Below are 12,515 nucleotides of genomic sequence, written 5' to 3' on the forward strand. Positions count from 1 at the left end.
AATATGTGTACAACAAATGTATAATTAAGTGAATAAGAAACTATGAAATGTATTAGTACATTAAAAAAGAATAGAATTGAAATCAATGCTTAAATCAGAAAGACGGCTAGTTCTGAATTCACGTGTGTGAATTCATGTCAAATTTAGTTTTCATACACGTGTGTGAATTTGCCTTTATTCTTTATCCCTATGATTTATTTCACCTAGGTTTGAGAATTCACTGACATCTGCCATGATTACAGAAATTAGCACAGGATTTGAAGTAGAACAGGTGTTCAAATCCCTACAAGAAAGCCTGATAATACTCCTGGAAACCTAGGTGTAGAGCATAGCCAGAAGTTGGCATGGGATCTTTCTGCATCATCTCTCTTTAGATTCCTAAGAGCCATCCTCAAACATCTTGAAATACTTTAAAATCCTCAAGGTGGTCAGTGTAATTTCACCTGAAAAATATATGCAGAAGCAGATATAGTGCTGCATAAACACTATAAAAAAATGCAAAAGTATTTTTGCAGCACTATATTTCAAGTGAAAGAAACATAAAATTTTATTCACAAATCTAACTTTGTCACAAAAATGTGGATAAAAAATGTAGGAGTGAGTACTGAAAAAAACCAGAAGGTCCAATTTACTGAATTTCTTCTGATGAGCTTTCTCAAGAAAGTGTTCAGTTACCTTCAGCAGGCTTGAGGACAGAGAAGTGTGGGCAACCTGGAAGTGGAATAGATTAATCAGGTGGTGCAAAATAATCTGTGAGGGAGCTAAGAGTTGAGAGGGGATGGGGAGTTGAGATGCAGAAGGGATGAGGAAGCGAATGAGCAGGAGGTAAGGAACTGGAAAAAAAGAGTTTGACATTTTCTCTTGGCAAGTGATGAAGCCCGCAGGTCTCTGACAAAGGATGCTTGCTGACAGCTGGATGCACTTGCTAGTTGCTGGCAGTACAAGAATGCTTCCTGGCATGTTCCCGTACAGTCACTTACATAGGAGTAGTAATGTTGGTCCTATATTTTTCTATGGTATAGCTTGACTCTGCTTTCAGAGAAGAGCACGACAATTTCTAAATCTGGAGAGAATGGGAATTTTTCTGTTAAAACCAAAATAAGAGCTTGGGAAGTCATTCTGCTTTCCTGTCCTAAAATTGACATACTGCATATCGCTTCCTTTTCTTGAGCTTGATGAAAATATTATAACTTTTTTGCTTGCATGTTGTTTTACATTCGCAGTCAAGTTCCCATGGAATCAGAGTTTATGTTTCACTTGTTTTTCAGGGAATTAGATTAAGGGCTTTGTATGAGTCAGACAAATACGTGCTATGTATTGACTTTTCGTGCTCCGTGACATTTCTTTCTTTCTTTCATGTTGATTTCAGACATGGTTACAGAAATAAGATTGGTGTTCTGCGATGCCGGTTAGGGAGACAGCAGTATCCCAAAGCCTAATACTAGGTTAATCAAGACACAGAATCATTACACATGCAGTTCTAATGTAGCCAGTGCAGCCTGTAGTTGGCATCTTCAATAGTTGGGTTAGGTAACCCAGAACTGGACCTGCAAAATAAACTAGAAAGAAGAATAGCTGCTGTTGTGTGATTTCAAAGCTTATAAGCAGGATGGAAGGAGATAAAGAAGCTGAGGAAAGTGTCTTTGTAAAGATTTAGAAAAGAGGCAGGAAAAACAAGTGCCGGAGTAGGGGAAGGGGAAGGCATTAGAAGACTCAAAAGAACTGGGAAAAAAAATAAAAGTGACAAGAAGAAAGGACCTGTGAACACTGAATATAAAGGAGCTGCATTTGCGTGGATCTCTGCAGTGTACCATCTCCAGGTCCCCGAGGCTGCTGGGATATCTGATAGCTAGGATTAGCGAGGCCTTGTAACAGAACTGTGTGTCATTGCTTAGTTTTGTATAGTTGTACCCCGTGTATCCAGTGAGGCTTGTCTGTTAGATGATGGAGTGTGTTCGTCTCAATTGCTGTCTGCTTTACAGACCCCTGCCCTGATTTATTGCTTTGGTAACCGCAAGAGCGCAGACTGTGCTCTCTGTGTCTTTCCAAGTGTCTTGGTGAGCAGGGGGAGGTGGGAAGACATAAAACAGAGCCTGCACCCAGGCCTCCAAAGTGACCTGGCATCTTCAGTCTGAGAGTCAGGGGAGCACCTTAAGGGCACTTCATTGATGTTTTTATGTGCAAGGCTGTAAAGCATTTGCCCACTAGATTGATTTATGTTGCAGAATGTGGGAGCCGCGCATCTTCTGCTTCACAGTTTTGGTGTTCATCTTGTCTGTGTTGGACATTGACTATCAAAACAGGAAACGTTGTTGATCCTTTTCTTTGTTACTTATGACCAATGAAGATGACACACCAACTGCCTGGTCAAAGCAAGAAGAAGCGGTGACCTGAGTCACTGTAGGATGACAATACCTTTTCATTGGACTCCAACTTGAATTTTCTTTTATTACTTCCGTATTCGTAATGAATGTAAACTTGTGTACCACAGGTTTTGCACCACAGGCTTATCTTTAGTGCAGGCTTATAATTAACTTCTCTGAAATCATGTTAATTTTGAATCCAAACTCTGTCAAAGTAATTTTGCTTCATCTTTCTCTCTAAAAAACCTTGAAGAAAGAAAATTAAATGGAAGTTAATTTCTTTCTTCCTAGAAGTTTATATGTCACAACACTAAAGAAAGCTTGGTAACACATTCAAGAAGAAACACTAAATAGCCAGATGAAGAAAACAATCACCATAATCTGCATAACATAGGAATTACCTGAAAAGGGTGAAATGGGAATATCTGGAGATCATACTTGCTTTAGGAACTTGTTTAGTTACTTCAGACAAGGCCCTCATTTGCTTTCTTCACAGGCTGGAAGCAGGGTAAAATATGGATTGTAGTGGTCTAATCTGAAATAGGCAGAAATCATTGTGTCACGGCATCTCCATGATTTGCTGGCATTCGTAATGAGACAAAGCAGCGTGTGCAGCTCTTGTAGAGTTTGACGAAGAGCATCTCTTTTCCTCTGCTGAACAGTATCCAATGTCCTCACTTGATCAAAGCTAAACGTAGATGTGTTTATCAGTATGTGTTCTCACACGGAAGGAGTCAGGCACCAATCCTGGCTCTTACTCCAGACAAGTCTGGTTCAGTACAGACAGCTTTTGCTTTGGTACCTGCAGTCCTCCTCATTGTTGCTTAGAAAGCAGTATTTTCCTTTTCAACATGGTTCAACATGCTGCATTAATGTTTTCCATAGCAAGTGTCTGTAAGAGTAGAGTTTTCTGATAATTCTGAATAGCTTAAATTTTTCATAAAACTTCACAGCGTGTCATGAGGGTTGCTGGAAACTTACTTGCTTTGAAAGACTGCGTGTTACTTGCAGTGTCTTGTAGAGAGATGCGGGGTGCCAGCAGCATTTCTTAATGATTTATTGTTGCCTGAGGCCACCTGAAGGTTTTCTTGCAGGGAGTGCTGAAGTTGTTAGGAGTTGGCTGCTTGTGAAGGGGACATGCCTGAGAGGCAAAATCACACTTGCCCTCTGCGCATCTGCTTGTCAGGTGCCTCTGATATCTGTATGCGAGAAGTTATCCATAACTGCAGTTGGTATAGAAGACCATCCAGTGCACCTTGCACTTTGGAAGGAGGTAATTGTCTGTGATTTTATTTGATGAATTGTGTATTTATATTTACTGTTTGTCTACTTGAATTCAGGCAGCTGCTTTTCCTTTCTGTGGAGAGAAGAGTTCACTTTGTGCAGGGACCCTTTATGCTGCCTTTTCTGAAGGTGGGTGGGAGACCCTCACGCTGTGGGTGTTAGGCTGCCCTCCATGACAATGATTTTATTGATTTATTTCTTCTTCACGAGTTGTATTCTTAGGATCCTGCTTCAGAAAATGGAGAGTGAAAGTTGGGATTAGAGATTGCTATGAGATATTTTGAGTAACTCTGTGCCCTCAAAACATGATCGTTTTAGCTCTTCTTGACTGTGGGAGCCTGGGAATGCTTCCCAGCTCCTGGGTTCAGCTGCACACCCTAGTTGTGTAAGGTCCGTATTAAGGGACATGGTAGCACTTCCTCCCTCCCTAAGTTTCCTACCTGTGTTGCACATCCATAGATATTCATTAAGTCCAGCTGTTGTTTGTCCTTTCCTGCCTTTAGGCTCTTTCTGAGTTCAGCAGGTCTATGTACCAAGCTCTCTCCTCATCTGCATCCGATGCCAGGGAGATTGTCTCACCCAGATGGCAGGCAGTGGAAGGATCGGAGTCTGGAGGCAGTGCCTTCACTTGCAGCCTGCAGCAGCTGAGCTCTGCACTCAAAGCTTTGGTTGTGAGGGGAGGGAGGTGTTAAATTTGGTGATTTTGAGCCCTCCCAGGATCCTCTCCTGGAAAGGGGTGGATGGTGAGCGAAGCTGCATTCTGGTTGATCTCTGTGTTAAAACACTCCCTGAAGCAATAGAGCTTTTACCATCCTTTTGGCTCTGGTTTTCTTGGCCTGGGTTCTCACTGCAGCCTCCCAGGGCACCAGTCTCTGCAAATGTCTCACCAAGGGAAGGAGAGTTGGTGGGACAACCGCCCCCAGATATTGCACACCTAAAGCCCACGCTGTTAGTGTGCTGGCTGAACTACAATTAGGGATTTCCCTGAGAGGTCTGCAGGAGTCACCTGTGCTGGAGGACAAGCAGGTAAAATGGATGAAGACTCCAGGAGTGGGAGAAGCCCCGTCTGTGGGACATGGTGTGGAGGGAAGCGCGTTGGTGGGGGTAAGGGAATGTAAGTGCAGGTGGGAGAAGTATAGCAGCAGAATACGGGGCAGAGTGAGGGGAAAGGGAGCCTCATGGGAGCAGGCAAAATCTGAAGGCACACATGTGGCAGGACATTAGGTTGTAAATTAAAGTGAGTGGAAAAAACCAGTAGGATGGCAAAATGGAAGAGGGAAGAGAAGCAGGCAGGAGTTGAAAAAAATAGAATGGAAAACTCCCTAGTCCTCAAGACAGGAGAACAGGCAGAGTTCTGCTAGAGCAGCCAGGAGGAAGCCCATATTTATGCGTGTGAATTTCAGGTTTGATGCGAGGATGGGTTCCCTCCCTAAAGCTAAAAAATTAAAAACTTTACTGAAAAGGGTGGACTTTGAAAATATTCTATAATTTTGAAGACAGTATTGTCTCTCTTTGGGGGAGGGATGTGATGCAAGAATTTCACATCCCTATTTTGATCTTACGAAAATGAAAAGATTTAGATGGAGAAAGAAGTGAGTTGTTCTTGAGAGATCTGTGGCCAGGGTTGGACTAGCAACCATTGATTGGACTAACAACCAAGAGGCAGTAGACAAGTGGGAATAGGAAAAAACCCAGTGAGATGAAGCGTAACGGCATACTGGAGCGGAGATTATGTCCTTGTAGTATAAAGAAACTTCATTTAACAATGCAGAGTTCCCTTCTTATAGCCAACAGCTCTACTATAACTAGTCCAACAAGTCAAAGGAGGTAAATTTACTTGGGGGATAGCTGGCTGTTATTTATAGCGCAAATTGCTGAATCTACAAGTGTCTCCTGTGCCCTCACCATCCTTTTTGGAAGCATCATAGAAGATATGTTTTTCAGGCTGTATCCTCGCCTGCTAATGTAGTTTTGGTTGGCCCAGGTCACCTGAGATTAATTATGCCCTTTTGAAAGCACTTGTATTTAAACACTGCTTATTTGAATAATTGCAGAAATAATTGTCAGAGGACTTTGAAGGCTGAAGCCTTGTCCACCTGTGTGCAAAGGTGAGGACCTGTGTGCTCCTGAGAATTTTTACTATCTACATCTGGATTTATGTTAGCTTCGCAATTAATGCTGTCCTTTCCTGTGTTACAAATGAAGAAGAGATAGTGTGCAGGATTTTGGTAATTTTGCACGTATTTTCTCCTGTCTGTGGGGCTGGGTTGTTCTGAGGCAGGCGTAAGCTTTTGAAGGAGATTGCCTAATGATGTTGTATATTCCTCTATTTACAAGACCGTGCTACTGACGCATAGCAGTGGCGTAACAAGTAAAAGGAAAAACATGCTACTCTCCACATAAGTGCTGGTGAAATGGCTAAATTAATAAAATAAAATATGTAATCGTGAGAATTATGATAATATTTTTTTAGGGCTAGATGTGAATGCAACATCTCTCTGCTTCAGGAGACTGTAGAACCGCCCTCAGTGCTTTTTTAAATCTCGCTTAGTAGTTTCTTCTTAACGTTTCAAAACAATATTCACTCTTGATTTAAAGTTTTCAACGGATGTCTCTAGAAACATTGTTTCTATGGCTAATTTATCTGATAGATGATATTTTGCACTGCGTTTCATTTTAATTTTATCTATGTTCAATTTCCAGCTTTCAGAATATATTCAACTACTTTTCTGTGAGACCAAAGGACACTTCACTGAGAAAAAAAATATCTCACCTTGTAGGTATGTCTTAAGTTCTGTGAAACAGATTCTTATCTTTCTATACCTGCAAAATGTATTCATATAGACAAATAAATCATCTTTGTAAAAAAAAAAAGAAAAGAAAAAAAGTTTCTATGTATAATTTAAAATTAACTAGTATTTATTTTTTTTTAAAATATTAAAATGATATTATAAACAGCATATTATAATTTAATGAACATGTGCCCAACAAATATTTGAACTCTGAATAGCAATAATGATGCTACTCTTTGAAGGACAGGGTTACATGTGCATGTGAGCAAAGGTCTGGCGTTTTCTAATGTTTAAATAGTGAAATGTTCAAGTGGGACTACCTCATTATTTCAAAGTATTATTAAAATATTAGTGAGGCACTAGCATTATGGGGCATTATATTTACCTTTTTAGTTAAAAAAAAAAAAAAAAGAAGATATTATATTTCATCCTTTTTCCAGGATTAGAGGGAAGACAAAATTTTCTCATACAGAAAATACAATTCTAATAAATACACAGTATTCAACTAATTTTTAAAATGAAACTTTTTATTAAGCTATTGAAAGAATACTTATTTTCTTGTGCCATGTTAGCTTTCTTTCACTTCTATTTGAGGAACACCAGTATTCATTTCAGTTTGAAGTCTTACAAAAGCAATGAAGAATCTTCTAAAAGAGTAAAGTGGAAAAACTTTTTTTATTTATTCAGCACTAACACTCTACACAAGTTATATTTTTATATTGTAGAAGGAGCAAATCTGTGTTTTTACCAGCATTACGGCAGAGTGCCTCTCCACTGTTTATATGTGAAAAAAATATTTACATAAAGGTTAATGGTATCTCTTTATTACCATATGAATAAAACCAGGTGTTTTTAGAGCAACTGCTGATTATTCAAACTGTTTTATCAGAAAAACAGTAGAGAAACCTGCTCTGTCTCTCTCTTTTTAAAAAAAAAATTAATCAAAAGTAAAGGTTTTTGTCATCTGACCAAGGTTCACAAACTATTGGGCTTTTCTGCAAAGTAGTCCAGACAACTAAAATAGACTCTCTTAAAGAAAAGTCCCTTCAGTATTTTGTCTATGTGGCCACTCCATGCTTTCAAAAGCCTTTTCATCCTTTAAAAGGCTTACGTACTTCCAGGAGAACAGAAATACAGAAGAAGAGACAGTCAACAGTTCCTTTGTTGTTCTGGAGTCAGTCCAATGTCGTGTGCATTATGGGTTATCAAATTTATGTGTTGAAACAGCTTTAATGCCATTGATCAAGAAAAGTCAGGTCTATATAGAATGCATTCTTGGGATTTTTATTTATAATTACAGCTAGAAATGCTCTCAGGTGTTAAGAATATCATTATAAAATGTACAGAGGGCTTTGGAATTAGGACAGTGTCATAGTAGTCTGAAACGAACCCAGCACTGGTTGTTTTGTTATTAACGAAATTTGTGTTTTAAGTGGAGAAAGCAGCTAATCTAAAAGCTCTAGTCACACCTCACAAGTGATTAGGATTTCAGAATTTCAAGGAACTTTGCATGAGCCTAGCAATCTTTTTTCCAGAGATAACTGCACATGGTATTTTAAAAACTTTCCCTCTAATTAGTTTATAATTCCAACTACAGCAGTCAGGTAAACGAAGGGTTAGTGTTTTACAGATGATAGAAAACCAAAATCCAAACAAAATCCAGAAAGATGTTTCTTAGTCCCACCATTTAAACAATCACCCTTAGGGTTTGTTGAGCAAGTCATTTTGAAAAACAATAAACCTAATTTTCTAATCGAAGATTAGGAAACTTTTCACAAAGCAAAAGGCAGAGACACATGCAAAACAGCATAGCTGTAGAATTTCTTGTTCAGCTCAGTTTGTCTGCTGATGACCTGAATATGTTTCTTCTGTGGAATATGATGTAAAATGTGAACCTTCGACTGTTAGCTTTCTTTTTGCTAAAATTGTGGGAAATACAGGCTTGAAAAGTGGGCACTAACTTACTATATTTATTATGTTCTTTTAATTTATTTAGCCTGCACTGAGGTACCTCACAAAGGGTGCTTACTTTCTATCTCTTGATGAATCTCTGAGATTTCTCTCTGAAGATGAATGTATGAATCTTGCTTCAAAAGGAAGGTATAAAATAATGTGTGGAATACACAGCATAATCTTAATTTGATGTAGTTAGATGATTTGTTAAGATGATTCGATGTAGTTAGATGGTGTTGATAGAAACAAACCAATCATTCTGTTAAAACACTGTAGCACGGGAATATGATAATGTTCTTCATACAAAAGAAAAGCAGTTTGTAGCATTTCTGAACATGCAAAGGAGGATAGAAATATTTGGAATGAAGATTTCTATGCCATGAGATTTTAAGTCTGCTATGAGATTATGATTTTAAGTGAGTTGATAGCCTGCTAAAATTTAGATCATCACTTGTATAGGGTTGTGACTGATGTTATGTGAAAGCACCTCACTTAAAGTCCTCAGATATTAATTAAGGGTGATGTTTCACGTGATAGTTGGAGCTGATCAAATAGCTTGCGGCTATTGAGAGGGGCAGTCCTGCTTGCCCTTCCCCTTCTCCCGTGTGTGCCCCTGTCCCCTTGGCTCTTGGGTGACTTTTGGTGAGCTGGATGCTTGCTGAAATAGCAGAAAGCCATTGTTGCTGCACTGCTTGGTTTGCTTTCTGCTGCTGAGCAAGTTGCACTGATTGACCAAATGGCCAGATGCGTGCTGTGTAGGGGATGGAGGGTATGGGTAGGTGCAGGAGGTGGGTGGGAAGGAGTGGAGCTCCCCTTCGCAGGCAGCAAGCTCTTAAACTGGCTGAGATGTCTCATGAAGTCTCAACCTGAGAGGTGCAGAGGAAGAGCACCCCTTTCTGCCACCCACCCTAGACTCCTCGTCCGCCAAACTCTCTCTCTACCCCCATGTGGGTACATGCCTGGGCTTCCCCTGCAGTGGGACCACTGGTTCCCCTTCCTGATGCCTGTCCATGGATCGCGGGCACAAACAGCATGTCCCAAGGGACTTCTTGATATCTCTGACTGGGTGCCTGTGTTACGCTTAAGGGATGGGGTCAAAGACGATATACCTTGTGGCTTGTTTGGCCACAGCGTTACCTAAGTGACTGCAAGTCCCTCAAAGCTATTTCTTTAAATTTCTAACACTGGTTATGAATACGTTGTGTACCACAAAATGGTCTTCACGATAATGCTTGACAGTGGATCTCATGATGACCTCAGTCACCTGAGAAACACACGTGATAATGTAGTGGTGTGAAAGTTGTGAAAATGTGCTTTATTTTCTTCTAGTCTAGCTCTCGTGTTGTAAGTGCTTAACTGTCATCGTATATCTTTGATTGAACCTCACTCAGATCATCTTCCAAGGCACAGCCCAACCAAATGTTTACATTTAACGGTGGGCTGAAGTCTTACTGAAATAAAAAAGACTAGCTTGCACTGTGCAACTGTTTTCCTGGATCTGAATAGGACTCAGATGGGTAGATTTTAAAAAATGCTGGATACACTGAAGAGATAACTAGAGATATTTTTTTATAAAATACATTTTTTTTTCCCTGTATATCTTTATGTTGCCACAAGTCGTATGTATGAGGGTGGACTAATACACGTAGAGTGTTTTTTTCTGTGTTATCTTTGCACTCTTCCTGCACTCATTTTCAGTGATTCCGGTTTTCATTCTGTTGTGTCCTAACCTATATTGTAAATTTCTTTGGCAGCAACTGCCTTTTAATATATGCTTTTGTAGCAACACTACAGTTACATATAGTTCTGACTGGAACACCGGGGGCCTATCGTAAGGCAAACAATCACTAATCTTAATTATACGTGTAACAGTAACGTGCCTGGCAGTTCCAGTCTCCGAGAGCTGGCCGGTGTTCCAGTAACAAGAGTAGTTACTCCCTCTTTTCCAACACTTCTTTTTTGCCAGTCCAAATTTGTACCACACATAAACAAGATCTGCAAACCGACTGCAATTCAGAGAATGGTTAATCAGAACATTTTTTGGGGTTGGGGTTTTAGCACCAATGAAACAAGGTGTTGGACAAGTCTTGTCCAGTACAGAAAAGGGAGCGAGGCGGAGCGGTGAGATGCTTTACCAATGCTGCCATCTCTTGATCTTCTTTGGTATTGCCACCCTTAAAAATTCATGGGAGATAGGGTGGGAATACTTAAAAGTAAACCCAAGACCTCTCCAAACCCCGGAGTTAACAAATGACATCATTATTAGTTTTCCTAAAGCCTCTCAACTTTTATGTACATAAACTCCTTAAACACATAGCTGCATTTACCTCAAGCTAGGCTACTTTCAGGCTTTTATATTTTTAATAATTTTCTTGACTGTGTCACACAAACTTGAGGTTGTTCTGAATTGCTGTCATTTAAATTAAAAATTAACACTGAGAAACAGAGAGATGAAAGGAATGAAGACAACAGCTCTGTCCAGTAGTACTATATGCTTTGTGAACTCTTAAAAGGTCTCTTATGATTGGAAGCTGTGATGGGCGTAGAGATTACTAATTTTTTCTTTCTGAGTTCATGGAAGTTGAAAATCCACTTAAGCAATGGTTGCTTTGGGGTTTCTATAAATTAGGGTCTTAGCTCAGTTTCCAGTCAGAAATCCAAAATGTTGATTCCAAATGATAATTCTGTGTGGAGATTTTAGTGGTGTTTTTTTTTTTTTTTTTCTTTCTTTGGCCAGAAAGTTTGTCACTGGAAGATATCAGTTTCTCATACCTGAATGAATTAATGGAAACGGATGGATTCCAATAGGCTTATATTTTCCTGAAACTTTCAAAAAAGGTCAGTCTTTTTTTTTTTTCCTGTATTTTTTTTTCTCTCTAATTTATCAGTGTTTTGAAATGCGGAAGTTTAAGGTTTTGGGTTAAAATGACAATTGGTTTTAAGACAGTGTACGTGAAAAAAACACTGAAATCTGAAGGTCTCATTTTGAAATGTTTGAGATGATACAATATTTTTGTAGAAGCCCACTGAAATTATTTCTGGATTAAAAAACCACAAAACTTAGTTTTAGTTATGTTTTGATTTATATTGAAAATTAATATAGTTAGATATTAATTTGAATGGAAGATAACATTTCTCAACAGATCTACTAATCTCTGCAGCCAGATGAAAATGAACTTTGTTGTCGTTTCTAAATAGACTCCCTCCTGGACAGATTGAAACAAGCTGGTGTGATTGTAGTCCCTGTCTTGGCAATTGCATTTGGTACCTAAAGACAATTATGCCAGTCCAGCTGTTCCCATAAATGCTTTTTAAAATCCTTTGAAAAGAGCAAAATTAGTGATAAGAAAATGCAAGTTTTCATTTGGACTTCTGCTGGTTTTCCTCTCATCCTTACCATATGAAGTGATATGTTTCCAATGAGGAGGCTGTTTTCATGAGAACTGGTCTGAGATTTCCAATACTGCTCGGAAGTTATGTGTTATAGAATACTGATCTGAACTGTAGCAGAACTGACGACTCAGAAATATTTGGATCTGTAACACAATTTAACCGCTGCCCCCATAGAAAACCCCACTGTAATGTCATTCTGTAACTTTGCTACTCCAGCATTTTAGTGGTGGGGGAAGACAACTCTTTATTTTCACATTTGTTTTTTTATTACTATTTTTCTTTGACTCTTTCTGCTTGTGCTGCTCTTGGCTAGGTAATTTATGGCCTAATATCAGAGCCCCAGACAACTGCATGGGTTGCCAGAGGCTTGGCAATCAGATCTGAGAAGTGTTTTAAAGATGTGTTTTGTTGGAAATTGCTTTTCTGTTCTTCCCCAAATGAAATCCTGCTGCTGCACACATTTATTTTGGAATGGGAGGAGCAGCAGTGGAGGGAGAGATGGCGTGTGGTTATAAAGACACCTGAAAAACAAAGCTTTTGAGAAGCTGAAGCTTGCTGGGGAAGTGAGAAGTAGGCTGCTTCCGTTTGGACAAGAGGTGGAGTTTTCAAAGACTGGGATGGGTGATACTTCTGAGGCCATGGGTAACATTTGCATTTATACAGGCTGAAATAGTGGTCAATAGATGTTTCCCACCCTGATTCTCTGAATGCACGCGCTGTAGCCCTGGGT

The 12,515-nt window shown here is 39.4% G+C and overlaps 1 long non-coding RNA gene across 2 annotated transcripts in view; it reads left to right on the forward strand.

The window, feature by feature from the left end:
• The window catches only part of LOC134510546 (uncharacterized), a 41,418-nt gene that overhangs the window by 5,582 nt on the left and 23,321 nt on the right, over positions 1-12,515 (forward strand). The window contains exons 2-4 of one of the 2 annotated variants that reach the window (XR_010069657.1): positions 5,702-5,755; positions 6,351-6,427; positions 11,130-11,230. This is a non-coding gene — a long non-coding RNA (uncharacterized LOC134510546). The remainder of the gene's footprint in view (positions 1-5,701; positions 5,756-6,350; positions 6,428-11,129; positions 11,231-12,515) is intronic. The other variant, XR_010069655.1, reaches the window with a different exon arrangement.

This window comes from Chroicocephalus ridibundus, chromosome 1, assembly GCF_963924245.1.
Source record: "Chroicocephalus ridibundus chromosome 1, bChrRid1.1, whole genome shotgun sequence".
NCBI lineage: Eukaryota > Metazoa > Chordata > Aves > Charadriiformes > Laridae > Chroicocephalus > Chroicocephalus ridibundus.